The sequence below is a fragment of the Crinia signifera genome, chromosome 3 (genome assembly GCF_055691185.1).
Source record: "Crinia signifera chromosome 3, ASM5569118v1, whole genome shotgun sequence".
Classification (NCBI taxonomy): domain Eukaryota; kingdom Metazoa; phylum Chordata; class Amphibia; order Anura; family Myobatrachidae; genus Crinia; species Crinia signifera.
Window position 1 is genome coordinate 80,756,352 of NC_139219.1, and position 17,419 is coordinate 80,773,770.

Below are 17,419 nucleotides of genomic sequence, written 5' to 3' on the forward strand. Positions count from 1 at the left end.
CTTTGGCACTCCTTACCAATTGCTTCATATTTTGGAAATAATTAACACGGTCAAGAATTTACTGCATGGAAAGAAACAGACATATTCTGTCCTCGCTATGCAAATGAGCTCACTTTCTAGAAAGCACCCTCATTCTGTCTTTAAACTGAGAAAAGAAACCCCATTAAGCTGGGGCACACAAAAATTGAGACAAAACTCAGTTTTGCTCCTCTCCACGGAAATCTTTAGTAAAAGGCGAAAGATTTGTGCGTTCTGAAGAGAAACCAGAGCATGACCAAGATTTCACCAGTCGTCTGAGTGCCGTGCTGGCAGGCCTCACTCAGCTCAATGAGAGCACCCAACTTGAAATAAAAAAGAGCAGATTGTTCACCAGGCTTCCCCTTGCTGTAGGAATCTTTGGCACTCCTTACCAATTGCTTCATATTTTGGAAATAATTAACACGGTCAAGAATTTACTGCATGGGAAGAAACAGACATATGCTGTCCTCGCTATGCAAATGAGATCACTTTCTAGAAAGCACCCTCATTCTGTCTTTAAACTGAGAAAAGAAACCCCATTAAGCTGGGGCACACAAAAATTGAGACAAAACTCAGTTTTGCTCCTCTCCACGGAAATCTTTAGTAAAAGGCGAAAGATTTGTGCGTTCTGAAGAGAAACCAGAGCATGACCAAGATTTCACCTGTCGTCTGAGTGCCGTGCTGGCAGGCCTCACTCAGCTCAATGAGAGCACCCAACTTGAAATAAAAAAGAGCAGATTGTTCATCAGGCTTCCCCCCCTTGCTGTAGGAATCTTTGGCACTCCTTACCAATTGCTTCATATTTTGGAAATAATTAACACGGTCAAGAATTTACTGCATGGGAAGAAACAGACATATGCTGTCCTCGCTATGCAAATGAGCTCACTTTCTAGAAAGCACCCTCATTCTGTCTTTAAACTGAGAAAAGAAACCCCATTAAGCTGGGGCACACAAAAATTGAGACAAAACTCAGTTTTGCTCCTCTCCACAGAAATCTTTAGTAAAAGGCGAAAGATTTGTGCGTTCTGAAGAGAAACCAGAGCATGACCAAGATTTCACCTGTCGTCTGAGTGCCGTGCTGGCAGGCCTCACTAGGCTCAATGAGAGCACCCAACTTGAAATAAAAAAGAGCAGATTGTTCACCAGGCTTCCCCTTGCTGTAGGAATCTTTGGCACTCCTTACCAATTGCTTCATATTTTGGAAATAATTAACACGGTCAAGAATTTACTGCATGGGAAGAAACAGACATATGCTGTCCTCGCTATGCAAATGAGCTCACTTTCTAGAAAGCACCCTCATTCTGTCTTTAAACTGAGAAAAGAAACCCCATTAAGCTGGGGCACACAAAAATTGAGACAAAACTCAGTTTTGCTCCTCTCCACGGAAATCTTTAGTAAAAGGCGAAAGATTTGTGCGTTCTGAAGAGAAACCAGAGCATGACCAAGATTTCACCTGTCGTCTAAATGCCGTGCTGGCAGGCCTCACTCAGCTCAATGAGAGCACCCAACATGAAATAAAAAAGAGCAGATTGTTCACCAGGCTTCCCCTTGCTGTAGGAATCTTTGTCACTCCTTACCAATTGCTTCATATTTTGGAAATAATTAACACGGTCAAGAATTTACTGCATGGGAAGAAACAGACATATGCTGTCCTCGCTATGCAAATGAGCTCACTTTCTAGAAAGCACCCTCATTCTGTCTTTAAACTGAGAAAAGAAACCCCATTAAGCTGGGGCACACAAAAATTGAGACAAAACTCAGTTTTGCTCCTCTCCACGGAAATCTTTAGTAAAAGGCGAAAGATTTGTGCGTTCTGAAGAGAAACCAGAGCATGACCAAGATTTCACCTGTCGTCTGAGTGCCGTGCTGGCAGGCCTCACTCAGCTCAATGAGAGCACCCAACTTGAAATAAAAAAGAGCAGATTGTTCACCAGGCTTCCCCTTGCTGTAGGAATCTTTGGCACTCCTTACCAATTGCTTTATATTTTGGAAATAATTAACACGGTCAAGAATTTACTGCATGGGAAGAAACAGACATATGCTGTCCTCGCTATGCAAATGAGCTCACTTTCTAGAAAGCACCCTCATTCTGTCTTTAAACTGAGAAAAGAAACCCCATTAAGCTGGGGCACACAAAAATTGAGACAAAACTCAGTTTTGCTCCTCTCCACGGAAATCTTTAGTAAAAGGCGAAAGATTTGTGCGTTCTGAAGAGAAACCAGAGCATGACCAAGATTTCACCTGTCGTCTGAGTGCCGTGCTGGCAGGCCTCACTCAGCTCAATGAGAGCACCCAACTTGAAATAAAAAAGAGCAGATTGTTCACCAGGCTTCCCCTTGCTGTAGGAATCTTTGGCACTCCTTACCAAATGCTTCATATTTTGGAAATAATTAACACGGTCAAGAATTTACTGCATGGGAAGAAACAGACATATGCTGTCCTCGCTATGCAAATGAGCTCACTTTCTAGAAAGCACCCTCATTCTGTCTTTAAACTGAGAAAAGAAACCCCATTAAGCTGGGGCACACAAAAATTGAGACAAAACTCAGTTTTGCTCCTCTCCACGGAAATCTTTAGTAAAAGGCGAAAGATTTGTGCGTTCTGAAGAGAAACCAGAGCATGACCAAGATTTCACCTGTCGTCTGAGTGCCGTGCTGGCAGGCCTCACTCAGCTCAATGAGAGCACCCAACATGAAAAAAAAAGGGCAGATTGTTCACCAGGCTTCCCCTTGCTGTAGGAATCTTTGTCACTCCTTACCAATTGCTTCATATTTTGGAAATAATTAACACGGTCAAGAATTTACTGCATGGGAAGAAACAGACATATGCTGTCCTCGCTATGCAAATGAGCTCACTTTCTAGAAAGCACCCTCATTCTGTCTTTAAACTGAGAAAAGAAACCCCATTAAGCTGGGGCACACAAAAATTGAGACAAAACTCAGTTTTGCTCCTCTCCACGGAAATCTTTAGTAAAAGGCGAAAGATTTGTGCGTTCTGAAGAGAAACCAGAGCATGACCAAGATTTCACCTGTCGTCTGAGTGCCGTGCTGGCAGGCCTCACTCAGCTCAATGAGAGCACCCAACTTGAAATAAAAAAGAGCAGATTGTTCACCAGGCTTCCCCTTGCTGTAGGAATCTTTGGCACTCCTTACCAATTGCTTCATATTTTGGAAATAATTAACACGGTCAAGAATTTACTGCATGGGAAGAAACAGACATATGCTGTCCTCGCTATGCAAATGAGCTCACTTTCTAGAAAGCACCCTCATTCTGTCTTTAAACTGAGAAAAGAAACCCCATTAAGCTGGGGCACACAAAAATTGAGACAAAACTCAGTTTTGCTCCTCTCCACGGAAATCTTTAGTAAAAGGCGAAAGATTTGTGCGTTCTGAAGAGAAACCAGAGCATGACCAAGATTTCACCTGTCGTCTGAGTGCCGTGCTGGCAGGCCTCACTAGGCTCAATGAGAGCACCCAACTTGAAATAAAAAAGAGCAGATTGTTCACCAGGCTTCCCCTTGCTGTAGGAATCTTTGGCACTCCTTACCAATTGCTTCATATTTTGGAAATAATTAACACGGTCAAGAATTTACTGCATGGGAAGAAACAGACATATGCTGTCCTCGCTATGCAAATGAGCTCACTTTCTAGAAAGCACCCTCATTCTGTCTTTAAACTGAGAAAAGAAACCCCATTAAGCTGGGGCACACAAAAATTGAGACAAAACTCAGTTTTGCTCCTCTCCACGGAAATCTTTAGTAAAAGGCGAAAGATTTGTGCGTTCTGAAGAGAAACCAGAGCATGACCAAGATTTCACCTGTCGTCTGGGTGCCGTGCTGGCAGGCCTCACTCAGCTCAATGAGAGCACCCAACTTGAAATAAAATAGAGCAGATTGTTCACCAGGCTTCCCCTTGCTGTAGGAATCTTTGGCACTCCTTACCAATTGCTTCATATTTTGGAAATAATTAACACGGTCAAGAATTTACTGCATGGGAAGAAACAGACATATGCTGTCCTCGCTATGCAAATGAGCTCACTTTCTAGAAAGCACACTCATTCTGTCTTTAAACTGAGAAAAGAAACCCCATTAAGCTGGGGCACACAAAAATTGAGACAAAACTCAGTTTTGCTCCTCTCCACGGAAATCTTTAGTAAAAGGCGAAAGATTTGTGCGTTCTGAAGAGAAACCAGAGCATGACCAAGATTTCACCTGTCGTCTGAGTGCCGTGCTGGCAGGCCTCACTCAGCTCAATGAGAGCACCCAACTTGAAATAAAAAAGAGCAGATTGTTCACCAGGCTTCCCCTTGCTGTAGGAATCTTTGGCACTCCTTACCAATTGCTTCATATTTTGGAAATAATTAACACGGTCAAGAATTTACTGCATGGGAAGAAACAGACATATGCTGTCCTCGCTATGCAAATGAGCTCACTTTCTAGAAAGCACCCTCATTCTGTCTTTAAACTGAGAAAAGAAACCCCATTAAGCTGGGGCACACAAAAATTGAGACAAAACTCAGTTTTGCTCCTCTCCACGGAAATCTTTAGTAAAAGGCGAAAGATTTGTGCGTTCTGAAGAGAAACCAGAGCATGACCAAGATTTCACCTGTCGTCTGAGTGCCGTGCTGGCAGGCCTCACTAGGCTCAATGAGAGCACCCAACTTGAAATAAAAAAGAGCAGATTGTTCACCAGGCTTCCCCTTGCTGTAGGAATCTTTGGCACTCCTTACCAATTGCTTCATATTTTGGAAATAATTAACACGGTCAAGAATTTACTGCATGGGAAGAAACAGACATATGCTGTCCTCGCTATGCAAATGAGCTCACTTTCTAGAAAGCACCCTCATTCTGTCTTTAAACTGAGAAAAGAAACCCCATTAAGCTGGGGCACACAAAAATTGAGACAAAACTCAGTTTTGCTCCTCTCCACGGAAATCTTTAGTAAAAGGCGAAAGATTTGTGCGTTCTGAAGAGAAACCAGAGCATGACCAAGATTTCACCTGTCGTCTGGGTGCCGTGCTGGCAGGCCTCACTCAGCTCAATGAGAGCACCCAACTTGAAATAAAAAAGAGCAGATTGTTCACCAGGCTTCCCCTTGCTGTAGGAATCTTTGGCACTCCTTACCAATTGCTTCATATTTTGGAAATAATTAACACGGTCAAGAATTTACTGCATGGGAAGAAACAGACATATGCTGTCCTCGCTATGCAAATGAGCTCACTTTCTAGAAAGCACCCTCATTCTGTCTTTAAACTGAGAAAAGAAACCCCATTAAGCTGGGGCACACAAAAATTAATACAAAACTCAGTTTTGCTCCTCTCCACGGAAATCTTTAGTAAAAGGCGAAAGATTTGTGCATTCTGAAGAGAAACCAGAGCATGACCAAGATTTCACCTGTCGTCTGAGTGCCGTGCTGGCAGGCCTCACTCAGCTCAATGAGAGCACCCAACTTGAAATAAAAAAGAGCAGATTGTTCACCAGGCTTCCCCTTGCTGTAGGAATCTTTGGCACTCCTTACCAATTGCTTCATATTTTGGAAATAATTAACACGGTCAAGAATTTACTGCATGGGAAGAAACAGACATATGCTGTCCTCGCTATGCAAATGAGCTCACTTTCTAGAAAGCACCCTCATTCTGTCTTTAAACTGAGAAAATAAACCCCATTAAGCTGGGGCACACAAAAATTGAGACAAAACTCAGTTTTGCTCCTCTCCACGGAAATCTTTAGTAAAAGGCGAAAGATTTGTGTGTTCTGAAAAGAAACCAGAGCATGACCAAGATTTCACCTGTCGTCTGAGTGCCGTGCTGGCAGGCCTCACTCAGCTCAATGAGAGCACCCAACTTGAAATAAAAAAGAGCAGATTGTTCACCAGGCATCCCCTTGCTGTAGGAATCTTTGGCACTCCTTACCAATTGCTTCATATTTTGGAAATAATTAACACGGTCAAGAATTTACTGCATGGGAAGAAACAGACATATGCTGTCCTCGCTATGCAAATGAGCTCACTTTCTAGAAAGCACCCTCATTCTGTCTTTAAACTGAGAAAAGAAACCCCATTAAGCTGGGGCACACAAAAATTGAGACAAAACTCAGTTTTGCTCCTCTCCACGGAAATCTTTAGTAAAAGGCAAAAGATTTGTGCGTTCTGAAGAGAAACCAGAGCATGACCAAGATTTCACCTGTCGTCTGAGTGCCGTGCTGGCAGGCCTCACTCAGCTCAATGAGAGCACCCAACTTGAAATTAAAAAGAGCAGATTGTTCACCAGGCTTCCCCTTGCTGTAGGAATCTTTGGCACTCCTTACCAATTGCTTCATATTTTGGAAATAATTAACACGGTCAAGAATTTACTGCATGGGAAGAAACAGACATATGCTGTCCTCGCTATGCAAATGAGCTCACTTTCTAGAAAGCACCCTCATTCTGTCTTTAAACTGAGAAAAGAAACCCCATTAAGCTGGGGCACACAAAAATTGAGACAAAACTCAGTTTTGCTCCTCTCCACGGAAATCTTTAGTAAAAGGCGAAAGATTTGTGCGTTCTGAAGAGAAACCAGAGCATGACCAAGATTTCACCTGTCGTCTGAGTGCCGTGCTGGCAGGCCTCACTCAGCTCAATGAGAGCACCCAACTTGAAATAAAAAAGAGCAGATTGTTCACCAGGCTTCCCCTTGCTGTAGGAATCTTTGGCACTCCTTACCAATTGCTTCATATTTTGGAAATAATTAACACGGTCAAGAATTTACTGCATGGGAAGAAACAGACATATGCTGTCCTCGCTATGCAAATGAGCTAACTTTCTAGAAAGCACCCTCATTCTGTCTTTAAACTGAGAAAAGAAACCCCATTAAGCTGGGGCACACAAAAATTGAGACAAAACTCAGTTTTGCTCCTCTCCACGGAAATCTTTAGTAAAAGGCGAAAGATTTGTGCGTTCTGAAGAGAAACCAGAGCATGACCAAGATTTCACCTGTCGTCTGAGTGCCGTGCTGGCAGGCCTCACTCAGCTCAATGAGAGCACCCAACTTGAAATAAAAAAGAGCAGATTGTTCACCAGGCTTCCCCTTGCTGTAGGAATCTTTGGCACTCCTTACCAATTGCTTCATATTTTGGAAATAATTAACACGGTCAAGAATTTACTGCATGGGAAGAAACAGACATATGCTGTCCTCGCTATGCAAATGAGCTCACTTTCTAGAAAGCACCCTCATTCTGTCTTTAAACTGAGAAAATAAACCCCATTAAGCTGGGGCACACAAAAATTGAGACAAAACTCAGTTTTGCTCCTCTCCACGGAAATCTTTAGTAAAAGGCGAAAGATTTGTGTGTTCTGAAAAGAAACCAGAGCATGACCAAGATTTCACCTGTCGTCTGAGTGCCGTGCTGGCAGGCCTCACTCAGCTCAATGAGAGCACCCAACTTGAAATAAAAAAGAGCAGATTGTTCACCAGGCATCCCCTTGCTGTAGGAATCTTTGGCACTCCTTACCAATTGCTTCATATTTTGGAAATAATTAACACGGTCAAGAATTTACTGCATGGGAAGAAACAGACATATGCTGTCCTCGCTATGCAAATGAGCTCACTTTCTAGAAAGCACCCTCATTCTGTCTTTAAACTGAGAAAAGAAACCCCATTAAGCTGGGGCACACAAAAATTGAGACAAAACTCAGTTTTGCTCCTCTCCACGGAAATCTTTAGTAAAAGGCGAAAGATTTGTGCGTTCTGAAGAGAAACCAGAGCATGACCAAGATTTCACCTGTCGTCTGAGTGCCGTGCTGGCAGGCCTCACTCAGCTCAATGAGAGCACCCAACTTGAAATAAAAAAGAGCAGATTGTTCACCAGGCTTCCCCTTGCTGTAGGAATCTTTGGCACTCCTTACCAATTGCTTCATATTTTGGAAATAATTAACATGGTCAAGAATTTACTGAATGGGAAGAAACAGACATATGCTGTCCTCGCTATGCAAATGAGCTCACTTTCTAGAAAGCACCCTCATTCTGTCTTTAAACTGAGAAAAGAAACCCCATTAAGCTGGGGCACACAAAAATTGAGACAAAACTCAGTTTTGCTCCTCTCCACGGAAATCTTTAGTAAAAGGCAAAAGATTTGTGCGTTCTGAAGAGAAACCAGAGCATGACCAAGATTTCACCTGTCGTCTGAGTGCCGTGCTGGCAGGCCTCACTCAGCTCAATGAGAGCACCCAACTTGAAATTAAAAAGAGCAGATTGTTCACCAGGCTTCCCCTTGCTGTAGGAATCTTTGGCACTCCTTACCAATTGCTTCATATTTTGGAAATAATTAACACGGTCAAGAATTTACTGCATGGGAAGAAACAGACATATGCTGTCCTCGCTATGCAAATGAGCTCACTTTCTAGAAAGCACCTTCATTCTGTCTTTAAACTGAGAAAAGAAACCCCATTAAGCTGGGGCACACAAAAATTGAGACAAAACTCAGTTTTGCTCCTCTCCACGGAAATCTTTAGTAAAAGGCGAAAGATTTGTGCGTTCTGAAGAGAAACCAGAGCATGACCAAGATTTTACCTGTCAACTGAGTGCCGTGCTGGCAGGCCTCACTCAGCTCAATGAGAGCACCCAACTGTAAATAAAAAAAGAGCAGATTGTTCACCAAGCTTACCCTTGCTGTTGGAATCTTTGGCACTCCTTACCAATTGCTTCATATTTTGGAAATAATTAACACGGTCAAGAATTTACTGCATGGGAAGAAACAGACATATGCTGTCCTCGCTATGCAAATGAGCTCACTTTCTAGAAAGCACCCTCATTCTGTCTTTAAACTGAGAAAAGAAACCCCATTAAGCTGGGGCACACAAAAATTGAGACAAAACTCAGTTTTGCTCCTCTCCACGGAAATCTTTAGTAAAAGACGAAAGATTTGTGCGTTCTGAAGCGAAACCAGAGCATGACCAAGATTTCACCTGTCGTCTGAGTGCCGTGCTGGCAGGCCTCACTCAGCTCAATGAGAGCACCCAACTTGAAATAAAAAAGAGCAGATTGTTCACCAGGCTTCCCCTTGCTGTAGGAATCTTTGGCACTCCTTACCAATTGCTTCATATTTTGGAAATAATTAACACGGTCAAGAATTTACTGCATGGGAAGAAACAGACATATGCTGTCCTCGCTATGCAAATGAGCTCACTTTCTAGAAAGCACCCTCATTCTGTCTTTAAACTGAGAAAAGAAACCCCATTAAGCTGGGGCACACAAAAATTGAGACAAAACTCAGTTTTGCTCCTCTCCACGGAAATCTTTAGTAAAAGGCGAAAGATTTGTGCGTTCTGAAGAGAAACCAGAGCATGACCAAGATTTCACCTGTCGTCTGAGTGCCGTGCTGGCAGGCCTCACTCAGCTCAATGAGAGCACCCAACTTGAAATAAAAAAGAGCAGATTGTTCACCAGGCTTCCCCTTGCTGTAGGAATCTTTGGCACTCCTTACCAATTGCTTCATATTTTGGAAATAATTAACAAGGTCAAGAATTTACTGCATGGGAAGAAACAGACATATGCTGTCCTCGCTATGCAAATGAGCTCACTTTCTAGAAAGCACCCTCATTCTGTCTTTAAACTGAGAAAAGAAACCCCATTAAGCTGGGGCACACAAAAATTGAGACAAAACTCAGTTTTGCTCCTCTCCACGGAAATCTTTAGTAAAAGGCGAAAGATTTGTGCGTTCTGAAGAGAAACCAGAGCATGACCAAGATTTCACCTGTCGTCTGAGTGCCGTGCTGGCAGGCCTCACTCAGCTCAATGAGAGCACCCAACTTGAAATAAAAAAGAGCAGATTGTTCACCAGGCTTCCCCTTGCTGTAGGAATCTTTGGCACTCCTTACCAATTGCTTCATATTTTGGAAATAATTAACACGGTCAAGAATTTACTGCATGGGAAGAAACAGACATATGCTATCCTCGCTATGCAAATGAGCTCACTTTCTAGAAAGCACCCTCATTCTGTCTTTAAACTGAGAAAAGAAACCCCATTAAGCTGGGGCGCACAAAAATTGAGACAAAACTCAGTTTTGCTCCTCTCCACGGAAATCTTTAGTAAAAGGCGAAAGATTTGTGCGTTCTGAAGAAAAACCAGAGCATGACCAAGATTTCACCTGTCGTCTGAGTGCCGTGCTGGCAGGCCTCACTCAGCTCAATGAGAGCACCCAACATGAAATAAAAAAGAGCAGATTGTTCACCAGGCTTCCCCTTGCTGTAGGAATCTTTGTCACTCCTTACCAATTGCTTCATATTTTGGAAATAATTAACACGGTCAAGAATTTACTGCATGGGAAGAAACAGACATATGCTGTCCTCGCTATGCAAATGAGCTCACTTTCTAGAAAGCACCCTCCTTCTGTCTTTAAACTGAGAAAAGAAACCCCATTAAGCTGGGGCATACAAAAATTTAGACAAAACTCAGTTTTGCTCCTCTCCACGGAAATCTTTAGTAAAAGGCGAAAGATTTGTGCGTTCTGAAGAGAAACCAGAGCATGACCAAGATTTCACCTGTCGTCTGAGTGCCGTGCTGGCAGGCCTCACTCAGCTCAATGAGAGCACCCAACTTGAAATAAAAAAGAGCAGATTGTTCACCAGGCTTCCCCTTGCTGTAGGAATCTTTGGCACTCCTTACCAATTGCTTCATATTTTGGAAATAATTAACACGGTCAAGAATTTACTGCATGGGAAGAAACAGACATATGCTGTCCTCGCTATGCAAATGAGCTCACTTTCTAGAAAGCACCCTCATTCTGTCTTTAAACTGAGAAAAGAAACCCCATTAAGCTGGGGCACACAAAAATTGAGACAAAACTCAGTTTTGCTCCTCTCCACGGAAATCTTTAGTAAAAGGCGAAAGATTTGTGCGTTCTGAAGAGAAACCAGAGCATGACCAAGATTTCACCTGTCGTCTGAGTGCCGTGCTTTCAGGCCTCACTCAGCTCAATGAGAGCACCCAACTTGAAATAAAAAAGAGCAGATTGTTCACCAGGCTTCCCCTTGCTGTAGGAATCTTTGGCACTCCTTACCAATTGCTTCATATTTTGGAAATAATTAACACGGTCAAGAATTTACTGCATGGGAAGAAACAGACATATGCTGTCCTCGCTATGCAAATGAGCTCACTTTCTAGAAAGCACCCTCATTCTGTCTTTAAACTGAGAAAAGAAACCCAATTAAGCTGGGGCACACAAAAATTGAGACAAAACTCAGTTTTGCTCCTCTCCACGGAAATCTTTAGTAAAAGACGAAAGATTTGTGCGTTCTGAAGCGAAACCAGAGCATGACCAAGATTTCACCTGTCGTCTGAGTGCCGTGCTGGCAGGCCTCACTCAGCTCAATGAGAGCACCCAACTTGAAATAAAAAAGAGCAGATTGTTCACCAGGCTTCCCCTTGCTGTAGGAATCTTTGGCACTCCTTACCAATTGCTTCATATTTTGGAAATAATTAACACGGTCAAGAATTTACTGCATGGGAAGAAACAGACATATGCTGTCCTCGCTATGCAAATGAGCTCACTTTCTAGAAAGCACCCTCATTCTGTCTTTAAACTGAGAAAAGAAACCCCATTAAGCTGGGGCACACAAAAATTGAGACAAAACTCAGTTCTGCTCCTCTCCACGGAAATCTTTAGTAAAAGGCGAAAGATTTGTGCGTTCTGAAGAGAAACCAGAGCATGACCAAGATTTCACCTGTCGTCTGAGTGCCGTGCTGGCAGGCCTCACTCAGCTCAATGAGAGCACCCAACTTGAAATAAAAAAGAGCAGATTGTTCACCAGGCTTCCCCTTGCTGTAGGAATCTCTGGCACTCCTTACCAATTGCTTCATATTTTGGAAATAATTAACACGGTCAAGAATTTACTGCATGGGAAGAAACAGACATATGCTGTCCTCGCTATGCAAATGAGCTCACTTTCTAGAAAGCACCCTCATTCTGTCTTTAAACTGAGAAAAGAAACCCCATTAAGCTGGGGCACACAAAAATTGAGACAAAACTCAGTTTTGCTCCTCTCCACGGAAATCTTTAGTAAAAGGCGAAAGATTTGTGCTTTCTGAAGAGAAACCAGAGCATGACCAAGATTTCACCTGTCGTCTGAGTGCCTTGCTGGCAGGCCTCACTCAGCTCAATGAGAGCACCCAACTTGAAATAAAAAAGAGCAGATTGTTCACCAGGCTTCCCCTTGCTGTAGGAATCTTTGGCACTCCTTACCAATTGCTTCATATTTTGGAAATAATTAACACGGTCAAGAATTTACTGCATGGGAAGAAACAGACATATGCTGTCCTCGCTATGCAAATGAGCTCACTTTCTAGAAAGCACCCTCATTCTGTCTTTAAACTGAGAAAAGAAACCCCATTAAGCTGTGGCACACAAAAATTGAGACAAAACTCAGTTTTGCTCCTCTCCACGGAAATCTTTAGTAAAAGGCGAAAGATTTGTGCGTTCTGAAGAGAAACCAGAGCATGACCAAGATTTCACCTGTCGTCTGAGTGCCGTGCTGGCAGGCCCCACTCAGCTCAATGAGAACGCCCAACTTGAAATAAAAAAGAGCAGATTGCTCACCAGGCTTCCCCTTGCTGTAGGAATCTTTGGCACTCCTTACCAATTGCTTCATATTTTGGAAATAATTAACACGGTCAAGAATATACTGCATGGGAAGAAACAGACATATGCTGTCCTCGCTATGCAAATGAGCTCACTTTCTAGAAAGCACCCTCATTCTGTCTTTCAACTGAGAAAAGAAACCCCATTATGCTGGGGCACACAAAAATTGAGACAAACTCAGTTTTGCTCCTATCCACGGAAATCTTTAGTAAAAGGCGAAAGATTTGTGCATTCTGAAGAGAAACCAGAGCATGACCAAGATTTCACCTGTCGTCTGAGTGCCGTGCTGGCAGGCCTCACTCAGCTCAATGAGAGCACCCAACTTGAAATAAAAAAGAGCAGATTGTTCACCAGGCTTCCCCTTGCTGTAGGAATCTTTGGCACTCCTTACCAATTGCTTCATATTTTGGAAATAATTAACACGGTCAAGAATTTACTGCATGGGAAGAAACAGACATATGCTGTCCTCGCTATGCAAATGAGCTCACTTTCTAGAAAGCACCCTCATTCTGTCTTTAAACTGAGAAAAGAAACCCCATTAAGATGGGGCACACAAAAATTGAGACAAAACTCAGTTTTGCTCCTCTCCACGGAAATCTTTAGTAAAAGGCGAAAGATTTGTGCGTTCTGAAGAGAAACCAGAGCATGACCAAGATTTCACCTGTCGTCTGAGTGCCGTGCTGGCAGGCCTCACTCAGCTCAATGAGAGCACCCAACATGAAATAAAAAAGAGCAGATTGTTCACCAGGCTTCCCCTTGCTGTAGGAATCTTTGGCACTCCTTACCAATTGCTTCATATTTTGGAAATAATTAACACGGTCAAGAATTTACTGCATGGGAAGAAACAGACATATGCTGTCCTCGCTATGCAAATGAGCTCACTTTCTAGAAAGCACCCTCCTTCTGTCTTTAAACTGAGAAAAGAAACCCCATTAAGCTGGGGCATACAAAAATTGAGACAAAACTCAGTTTTGCTCCTCTCCACGGAAATCTTTAGTAAAAGGCGAAAGATTTGTGCGTTCTGAAGAGAAACCAGAGCATGACCAAGATTTCACCTGTCGTCTGAGTGCCGTGCTGGCAGGCCTCACTCAGCTCAATGAGAGCACCCAACTTGAAATAAAAAAAGAGCAGATTGTTCACCAGGCTTCCCCTTGCTGTAGGAATCTTTGGCACTCCTTACCAATTGCTTCATATTTTGGAAATAATTAACACGGTCAAGAATTTACTGCATGGGAAGAAACAGACATATGCTGTCCTCGCTATGCAAATGAGCTCACTTTCTAGAAAGCACCCTCATTCTGTCTTTAAACTGAGAAAAGAAACCCCATTAAGCTGGGGCACACAAAAATTGAGACAAAACTCAGTTTTGCTCCTCTCCACGGAAATTTTTAGTAAAAGGCGAAAGATTTGTGCGTTCTGAAGAGAAACCAAAGCATGACTAAGATTTCACCTGTCGTTTGAGTGCTGTGCTGGCAGGCCTCACTCAGCTCAATGAGAGCACCCAACTTGAAATAAAAAAGAGCAGATTGTTCACCAGGCTTCCCCTTGCTGTAGGAATCTTTGGCACTCCTTACCAATTGCTTCATATTTTGGAAATAATTAACACGGTCAAGAATTTACTGCATGGGAAGAAACAGACATATGCTGTCCTCGCTATGCAAATGAGCTCACTTTCTAGAAAGCACCCTCATTCTGTCTTTAAACTGAGAAAAGAAACCCCATTAAGCTGGGGCACACAAAAATTGAGACAAAACTCAGTTTTGCTCCTCTCCATGGAAATCTTTAGTAAAAGGTGAAAGATTTGTGCGTTCTGAAGAGAAACCAGAGCATGACCAAGATTTCACCTGTCGTCTGAGTGCCGTGCTGGCAGGCCTCACTCAGCTCAATGAGAGCACCCAACTTGAAATAAAAAAGAGCAGATTGTTCACCAGGCTTCTGCTTGCTGTAGGAATCTTTGGCACTCCTTACCAATTGCTTCATATTTTGGAAATAATTAACACGGTCAAGAATTTACTGCATGGGAAGAAACAGACATATGCTGTCCTCGCTATGCAAATGAGCTCACTTTCTAGAAAGCACCCTCATTCTGTCTTTAAACTGAGAAAAGAAACCCCATTAAGCTGGGGCACACAAAAATTGAGACAAAACTCAGTTTTGCTCCTCTCCACGGAAATCTTTAGTAAAAGGCGAAAGATTTGTGCGTTCTGAAGAGAAACCAGAGCATGACCAAGATTTCACCTGTCGTCTGAGTGCCGTGCTGGCAGGCCTCACTCAGCTCAATGAGAGCACCCAACTTGAAATAAAAAAGAGCAGATTGTTCACCAGGCTTCCCCTTGCTGTAGGAATCTCTGGCACTCCTTACCAATTGCTTCATATTTTGGAAATAATTAACACGGTCAAGAATTTACTGCATGGGAAGAAACAGACATATGCTGTCCTCGCTATGCAAATGAGCTCACTTTCTAGAAAGCACCCTCATTCTGTCTTTAAACTGAGAAAAGAAACCCCATTAAGCTGGGGCACACAAAAATTGAGACAAAACTCAGTTTTGCTCCTCTCCACGGAAATCTTTAGTAAAAGGCGAAAGATTTGTGCTTTCTGAAGAGAAACCAGAGCATGACCAAGATTTCACCTGTCGTCTGAGTGCCTTGCTGGCAGGCCTCACTCAGCTCAATGAGAGCACCCAACTTGAAATAAAAAAGAGCAGATTGTTCACCAGGCTTCCCCTTGCTGTAGGAATCTTTGGCACTCCTTACCAATTGCTTCATATTTTGGAAATAATTAACACGGTCAAGAATTTACTGCATGGGAAGAAACAGACATATGCTGTCCTCGCTATGCAAATGAGCTCACTTTCTAGAAAGCACCCTCATTCTGTCTTTAAACTGAGAAAAGAAACCCCATTAAGCTGTGGCACACAAAAATTGAGACAAAACTCAGTTTTGCTCCTCTCCACGGAAATCTTTAGTAAAAGGCGAAAGATTTGTGCGTTCTGAAGAGAAACCAGAGCATGACCAAGATTTCACCTGTCGTCTGAGTGCCGTGCTGGCAGGCCCCACTCAGCTCAATGAGAACGCCCAACTTGAAATAAAAAAGAGCAGATTGCTCACCAGGCTTCCCCTTGCTGTAGGAATCTTTGGCACTCCTTACCAATTGCTTCATATTTTGGAAATAATTAACACGGTCAAGAATATACTGCATGGGAAGAAACAGACATATGCTGTCCTCGCTATGCAAATGAGCTCACTTTCTAGAAAGCACCCTCATTCTGTCTTTCAACTGAGAAAAGAAACCCCATTATGCTGGGGCACACAAAAATTGAGACAAACTCAGTTTTGCTCCTATCCACGGAAATCTTTAGTAAAAGGCGAAAGATTTGTGCGTTCTGAAGAGAAACCAGAGCATGACCAAGATTTCACCTGTCGTCTGAGTGCCGTGCTGGCAGGCCTCACTCAGCTCAATGAGAGCACCCAACTTGAAATAAAAAAGAGCAGATTGTTCACCAGGCTTCCCCTTGCTGTAGGAATCTTTGGCACTCCTTACCAATTGCTTCATATTTTGGAAATAATTAACACGGTCAAGAATTTACTGCATGGGAAGAAACAGACATATGCTGTCCTCGCTATGCAAATGAGCTCACTTTCTAGAAAGCACCCTCATTCTGTCTTTAAACTGAGAAAAGAAACCCCATTAAGATGGGGCACACAAAAATTGAGACAAAACTCAGTTTTGCTCCTCTCCACGGAAATCTTTAGTAAAAGGCGAAAGATTTGTGCGTTCTGAAGAGAAACCAGAGCATGACCAAGATTTCACCTGTCGTCTGAGTGCCGTGCTGGCAGGCCTCACTCAGCTCAATGAGAGCACCCAACATGAAATAAAAAAGAGCAGATTGTTCACCAGGCTTCCCCTTGCTGTAGGAATCTTTGTCACTCCTTACCAATTGCTTCATATTTTGGAAATAATTAACACGGTCAAGAATTTACTGCATGGGAAGAAACAGACATATGCTGTCCTCGCTATGCAAATGAGCTCACTTTCTAGAAAGCACCCTCCTTCTGTCTTTAAACTGAGAAAAGAAACTCCATTAAGCTGGGGCATACAAAAATTGAGACAAAACTCAGTTTTGCTCCTCTCCACGGAAATCTTTAGTAAAAGGCGAAAGATTTGTGCGTTCTGAAGAGAAACCAGAGCATGACCAAGATTTCACCTGTCGTCTGAGTGCCGTGCTGGCAGGCCTCACTCAGCTCAATGAGAGCACCCAACTTGAAATAAAAAAAGAGCAGATTGTTCACCAGGCTTCCCCTTGCTGTAGGAATCTTTGGCACTCCTTACCAATTGCTTCATATTTTGGAAATAATTAACACGGTCAAGAATTTACTGCATGGGAAGAAACAGACATATGCTGTCCTCGCTATGCAAATGAGCTCACTTTCTAGAAAGCACCCTCATTCTGTCTTTAAACTGAGAAAAGAAACCCCATTAAGCTGGGGCACACAAAAATTGAGACAAAACTCAGTTTTGCTCCTCTCCACGGAAATTTTTAGTAAAAGGCGAAAGATTTGTGCGTTCTGAAGAGAAACCAAAGCATGACTAAGATTTCACCTGTCGTTTGAGTGCTGTGCTGGCAGGCCTCACTCAGCTCAATGAGAGCACCCAACTTGAAATAAAAAAGAGCAGATTGTTCACCAGGCTTCCTCTTGCTGTAGGAATCTTTGGCACTCCTTACCAATTGCTTCATATTTTGGAAATAATTAACACGGTCAAGAATTTACTGCATGGGAAGAAACAGA

General features: G+C 42.8%; 44 non-coding genes across 44 annotated transcripts; all 44 read right to left on the reverse strand.

Moving 5' to 3' along the window:
• Positions 1–156: 156 nt before the first annotated feature.
• On the reverse strand, positions 157–272 carry LOC146065483 (U5 spliceosomal RNA). The gene has a single exon (XR_014472335.1). It is a non-coding gene; the product is annotated as a U5 spliceosomal RNA (small nuclear RNA).
• A 278-nt stretch (positions 273–550) lies between these two features.
• LOC146065484 (U5 spliceosomal RNA) lies at positions 551–666 on the reverse strand. The gene has a single exon (XR_014472336.1). It is a non-coding gene; the product is annotated as a U5 spliceosomal RNA (small nuclear RNA).
• A 281-nt stretch (positions 667–947) lies between these two features.
• LOC146065825 (U5 spliceosomal RNA) lies at positions 948–1,063 on the reverse strand. The gene has a single exon (XR_014472635.1). It is a non-coding gene; the product is annotated as a U5 spliceosomal RNA (small nuclear RNA).
• Positions 1,064–1,341: 278 nt separating this feature from the next.
• LOC146065485 (U5 spliceosomal RNA) lies at positions 1,342–1,457 on the reverse strand. Its single transcript, XR_014472337.1, has one exon. It is a non-coding gene; the product is annotated as a U5 spliceosomal RNA (small nuclear RNA).
• A 278-nt stretch (positions 1,458–1,735) lies between these two features.
• On the reverse strand, positions 1,736–1,851 carry LOC146065486 (U5 spliceosomal RNA). Its single transcript, XR_014472338.1, has one exon. It is a non-coding gene; the product is annotated as a U5 spliceosomal RNA (small nuclear RNA).
• Positions 1,852–2,129: 278 nt separating this feature from the next.
• On the reverse strand, positions 2,130–2,245 carry LOC146065488 (U5 spliceosomal RNA). Its single transcript, XR_014472339.1, has one exon. It is a non-coding gene; the product is annotated as a U5 spliceosomal RNA (small nuclear RNA).
• A 278-nt stretch (positions 2,246–2,523) lies between these two features.
• LOC146065489 (U5 spliceosomal RNA) lies at positions 2,524–2,639 on the reverse strand. Its single transcript, XR_014472340.1, has one exon. It is a non-coding gene; the product is annotated as a U5 spliceosomal RNA (small nuclear RNA).
• Positions 2,640–2,916: 277 nt separating this feature from the next.
• On the reverse strand, positions 2,917–3,032 carry LOC146065490 (U5 spliceosomal RNA). Its single transcript, XR_014472341.1, has one exon. It is a non-coding gene; the product is annotated as a U5 spliceosomal RNA (small nuclear RNA).
• Positions 3,033–3,310: 278 nt separating this feature from the next.
• Positions 3,311–3,426, reverse strand: LOC146065491 (U5 spliceosomal RNA). The gene has a single exon (XR_014472342.1). It is a non-coding gene; the product is annotated as a U5 spliceosomal RNA (small nuclear RNA).
• Positions 3,427–3,704: 278 nt separating this feature from the next.
• Positions 3,705–3,820, reverse strand: LOC146065493 (U5 spliceosomal RNA). Its single transcript, XR_014472343.1, has one exon. It is a non-coding gene; the product is annotated as a U5 spliceosomal RNA (small nuclear RNA).
• A 278-nt stretch (positions 3,821–4,098) lies between these two features.
• LOC146065494 (U5 spliceosomal RNA) lies at positions 4,099–4,214 on the reverse strand. The gene has a single exon (XR_014472344.1). It is a non-coding gene; the product is annotated as a U5 spliceosomal RNA (small nuclear RNA).
• A 278-nt stretch (positions 4,215–4,492) lies between these two features.
• LOC146065495 (U5 spliceosomal RNA) lies at positions 4,493–4,608 on the reverse strand. The gene has a single exon (XR_014472345.1). It is a non-coding gene; the product is annotated as a U5 spliceosomal RNA (small nuclear RNA).
• A 278-nt stretch (positions 4,609–4,886) lies between these two features.
• Positions 4,887–5,002, reverse strand: LOC146065496 (U5 spliceosomal RNA). Its single transcript, XR_014472346.1, has one exon. It is a non-coding gene; the product is annotated as a U5 spliceosomal RNA (small nuclear RNA).
• A 278-nt stretch (positions 5,003–5,280) lies between these two features.
• LOC146065565 (U5 spliceosomal RNA) lies at positions 5,281–5,396 on the reverse strand. The gene has a single exon (XR_014472405.1). It is a non-coding gene; the product is annotated as a U5 spliceosomal RNA (small nuclear RNA).
• A 278-nt stretch (positions 5,397–5,674) lies between these two features.
• On the reverse strand, positions 5,675–5,790 carry LOC146065888 (U5 spliceosomal RNA). Its single transcript, XR_014472696.1, has one exon. It is a non-coding gene; the product is annotated as a U5 spliceosomal RNA (small nuclear RNA).
• A 278-nt stretch (positions 5,791–6,068) lies between these two features.
• LOC146065532 (U5 spliceosomal RNA) lies at positions 6,069–6,184 on the reverse strand. The gene has a single exon (XR_014472377.1). It is a non-coding gene; the product is annotated as a U5 spliceosomal RNA (small nuclear RNA).
• Positions 6,185–6,462: 278 nt separating this feature from the next.
• Positions 6,463–6,578, reverse strand: LOC146065497 (U5 spliceosomal RNA). Its single transcript, XR_014472347.1, has one exon. It is a non-coding gene; the product is annotated as a U5 spliceosomal RNA (small nuclear RNA).
• Positions 6,579–6,856: 278 nt separating this feature from the next.
• LOC146065498 (U5 spliceosomal RNA) lies at positions 6,857–6,972 on the reverse strand. The gene has a single exon (XR_014472348.1). It is a non-coding gene; the product is annotated as a U5 spliceosomal RNA (small nuclear RNA).
• Positions 6,973–7,250: 278 nt separating this feature from the next.
• LOC146065889 (U5 spliceosomal RNA) lies at positions 7,251–7,366 on the reverse strand. Its single transcript, XR_014472697.1, has one exon. It is a non-coding gene; the product is annotated as a U5 spliceosomal RNA (small nuclear RNA).
• Positions 7,367–7,644: 278 nt separating this feature from the next.
• Positions 7,645–7,760, reverse strand: LOC146065499 (U5 spliceosomal RNA). Its single transcript, XR_014472349.1, has one exon. It is a non-coding gene; the product is annotated as a U5 spliceosomal RNA (small nuclear RNA).
• A 278-nt stretch (positions 7,761–8,038) lies between these two features.
• Positions 8,039–8,154, reverse strand: LOC146065533 (U5 spliceosomal RNA). The gene has a single exon (XR_014472378.1). It is a non-coding gene; the product is annotated as a U5 spliceosomal RNA (small nuclear RNA).
• A 278-nt stretch (positions 8,155–8,432) lies between these two features.
• LOC146065500 (U5 spliceosomal RNA) lies at positions 8,433–8,548 on the reverse strand. The gene has a single exon (XR_014472350.1). It is a non-coding gene; the product is annotated as a U5 spliceosomal RNA (small nuclear RNA).
• Positions 8,549–8,827: 279 nt separating this feature from the next.
• On the reverse strand, positions 8,828–8,943 carry LOC146065932 (U5 spliceosomal RNA). The gene has a single exon (XR_014472738.1). It is a non-coding gene; the product is annotated as a U5 spliceosomal RNA (small nuclear RNA).
• A 278-nt stretch (positions 8,944–9,221) lies between these two features.
• LOC146065501 (U5 spliceosomal RNA) lies at positions 9,222–9,337 on the reverse strand. Its single transcript, XR_014472351.1, has one exon. It is a non-coding gene; the product is annotated as a U5 spliceosomal RNA (small nuclear RNA).
• Positions 9,338–9,615: 278 nt separating this feature from the next.
• On the reverse strand, positions 9,616–9,731 carry LOC146065502 (U5 spliceosomal RNA). The gene has a single exon (XR_014472352.1). It is a non-coding gene; the product is annotated as a U5 spliceosomal RNA (small nuclear RNA).
• Positions 9,732–10,009: 278 nt separating this feature from the next.
• LOC146065770 (U5 spliceosomal RNA) lies at positions 10,010–10,125 on the reverse strand. Its single transcript, XR_014472583.1, has one exon. It is a non-coding gene; the product is annotated as a U5 spliceosomal RNA (small nuclear RNA).
• A 278-nt stretch (positions 10,126–10,403) lies between these two features.
• On the reverse strand, positions 10,404–10,519 carry LOC146066140 (U5 spliceosomal RNA). Its single transcript, XR_014472842.1, has one exon. It is a non-coding gene; the product is annotated as a U5 spliceosomal RNA (small nuclear RNA).
• Positions 10,520–10,797: 278 nt separating this feature from the next.
• Positions 10,798–10,913, reverse strand: LOC146065505 (U5 spliceosomal RNA). The gene has a single exon (XR_014472353.1). It is a non-coding gene; the product is annotated as a U5 spliceosomal RNA (small nuclear RNA).
• Positions 10,914–11,191: 278 nt separating this feature from the next.
• On the reverse strand, positions 11,192–11,307 carry LOC146065955 (U5 spliceosomal RNA). Its single transcript, XR_014472761.1, has one exon. It is a non-coding gene; the product is annotated as a U5 spliceosomal RNA (small nuclear RNA).
• Positions 11,308–11,585: 278 nt separating this feature from the next.
• On the reverse strand, positions 11,586–11,701 carry LOC146065638 (U5 spliceosomal RNA). Its single transcript, XR_014472467.1, has one exon. It is a non-coding gene; the product is annotated as a U5 spliceosomal RNA (small nuclear RNA).
• Positions 11,702–11,979: 278 nt separating this feature from the next.
• Positions 11,980–12,095, reverse strand: LOC146065750 (U5 spliceosomal RNA). The gene has a single exon (XR_014472564.1). It is a non-coding gene; the product is annotated as a U5 spliceosomal RNA (small nuclear RNA).
• A 278-nt stretch (positions 12,096–12,373) lies between these two features.
• LOC146065805 (U5 spliceosomal RNA) lies at positions 12,374–12,489 on the reverse strand. The gene has a single exon (XR_014472617.1). It is a non-coding gene; the product is annotated as a U5 spliceosomal RNA (small nuclear RNA).
• Positions 12,490–12,767: 278 nt separating this feature from the next.
• Positions 12,768–12,882, reverse strand: LOC146065940 (U5 spliceosomal RNA). The gene has a single exon (XR_014472746.1). It is a non-coding gene; the product is annotated as a U5 spliceosomal RNA (small nuclear RNA).
• A 278-nt stretch (positions 12,883–13,160) lies between these two features.
• Positions 13,161–13,276, reverse strand: LOC146066141 (U5 spliceosomal RNA). Its single transcript, XR_014472843.1, has one exon. It is a non-coding gene; the product is annotated as a U5 spliceosomal RNA (small nuclear RNA).
• Positions 13,277–13,554: 278 nt separating this feature from the next.
• Positions 13,555–13,670, reverse strand: LOC146066136 (U5 spliceosomal RNA). Its single transcript, XR_014472838.1, has one exon. It is a non-coding gene; the product is annotated as a U5 spliceosomal RNA (small nuclear RNA).
• Positions 13,671–13,949: 279 nt separating this feature from the next.
• Positions 13,950–14,065, reverse strand: LOC146065914 (U5 spliceosomal RNA). The gene has a single exon (XR_014472722.1). It is a non-coding gene; the product is annotated as a U5 spliceosomal RNA (small nuclear RNA).
• A 278-nt stretch (positions 14,066–14,343) lies between these two features.
• Positions 14,344–14,459, reverse strand: LOC146065948 (U5 spliceosomal RNA). The gene has a single exon (XR_014472754.1). It is a non-coding gene; the product is annotated as a U5 spliceosomal RNA (small nuclear RNA).
• Positions 14,460–14,737: 278 nt separating this feature from the next.
• On the reverse strand, positions 14,738–14,853 carry LOC146065506 (U5 spliceosomal RNA). Its single transcript, XR_014472354.1, has one exon. It is a non-coding gene; the product is annotated as a U5 spliceosomal RNA (small nuclear RNA).
• Positions 14,854–15,131: 278 nt separating this feature from the next.
• Positions 15,132–15,247, reverse strand: LOC146065751 (U5 spliceosomal RNA). The gene has a single exon (XR_014472565.1). It is a non-coding gene; the product is annotated as a U5 spliceosomal RNA (small nuclear RNA).
• Positions 15,248–15,525: 278 nt separating this feature from the next.
• LOC146065806 (U5 spliceosomal RNA) lies at positions 15,526–15,641 on the reverse strand. Its single transcript, XR_014472618.1, has one exon. It is a non-coding gene; the product is annotated as a U5 spliceosomal RNA (small nuclear RNA).
• Positions 15,642–15,919: 278 nt separating this feature from the next.
• Positions 15,920–16,034, reverse strand: LOC146065904 (U5 spliceosomal RNA). The gene has a single exon (XR_014472712.1). It is a non-coding gene; the product is annotated as a U5 spliceosomal RNA (small nuclear RNA).
• A 278-nt stretch (positions 16,035–16,312) lies between these two features.
• LOC146066142 (U5 spliceosomal RNA) lies at positions 16,313–16,428 on the reverse strand. Its single transcript, XR_014472844.1, has one exon. It is a non-coding gene; the product is annotated as a U5 spliceosomal RNA (small nuclear RNA).
• A 278-nt stretch (positions 16,429–16,706) lies between these two features.
• Positions 16,707–16,822, reverse strand: LOC146065673 (U5 spliceosomal RNA). Its single transcript, XR_014472497.1, has one exon. It is a non-coding gene; the product is annotated as a U5 spliceosomal RNA (small nuclear RNA).
• Positions 16,823–17,101: 279 nt separating this feature from the next.
• LOC146065915 (U5 spliceosomal RNA) lies at positions 17,102–17,217 on the reverse strand. The gene has a single exon (XR_014472723.1). It is a non-coding gene; the product is annotated as a U5 spliceosomal RNA (small nuclear RNA).
• Positions 17,218–17,419: the final 202 nt, after the last annotated feature.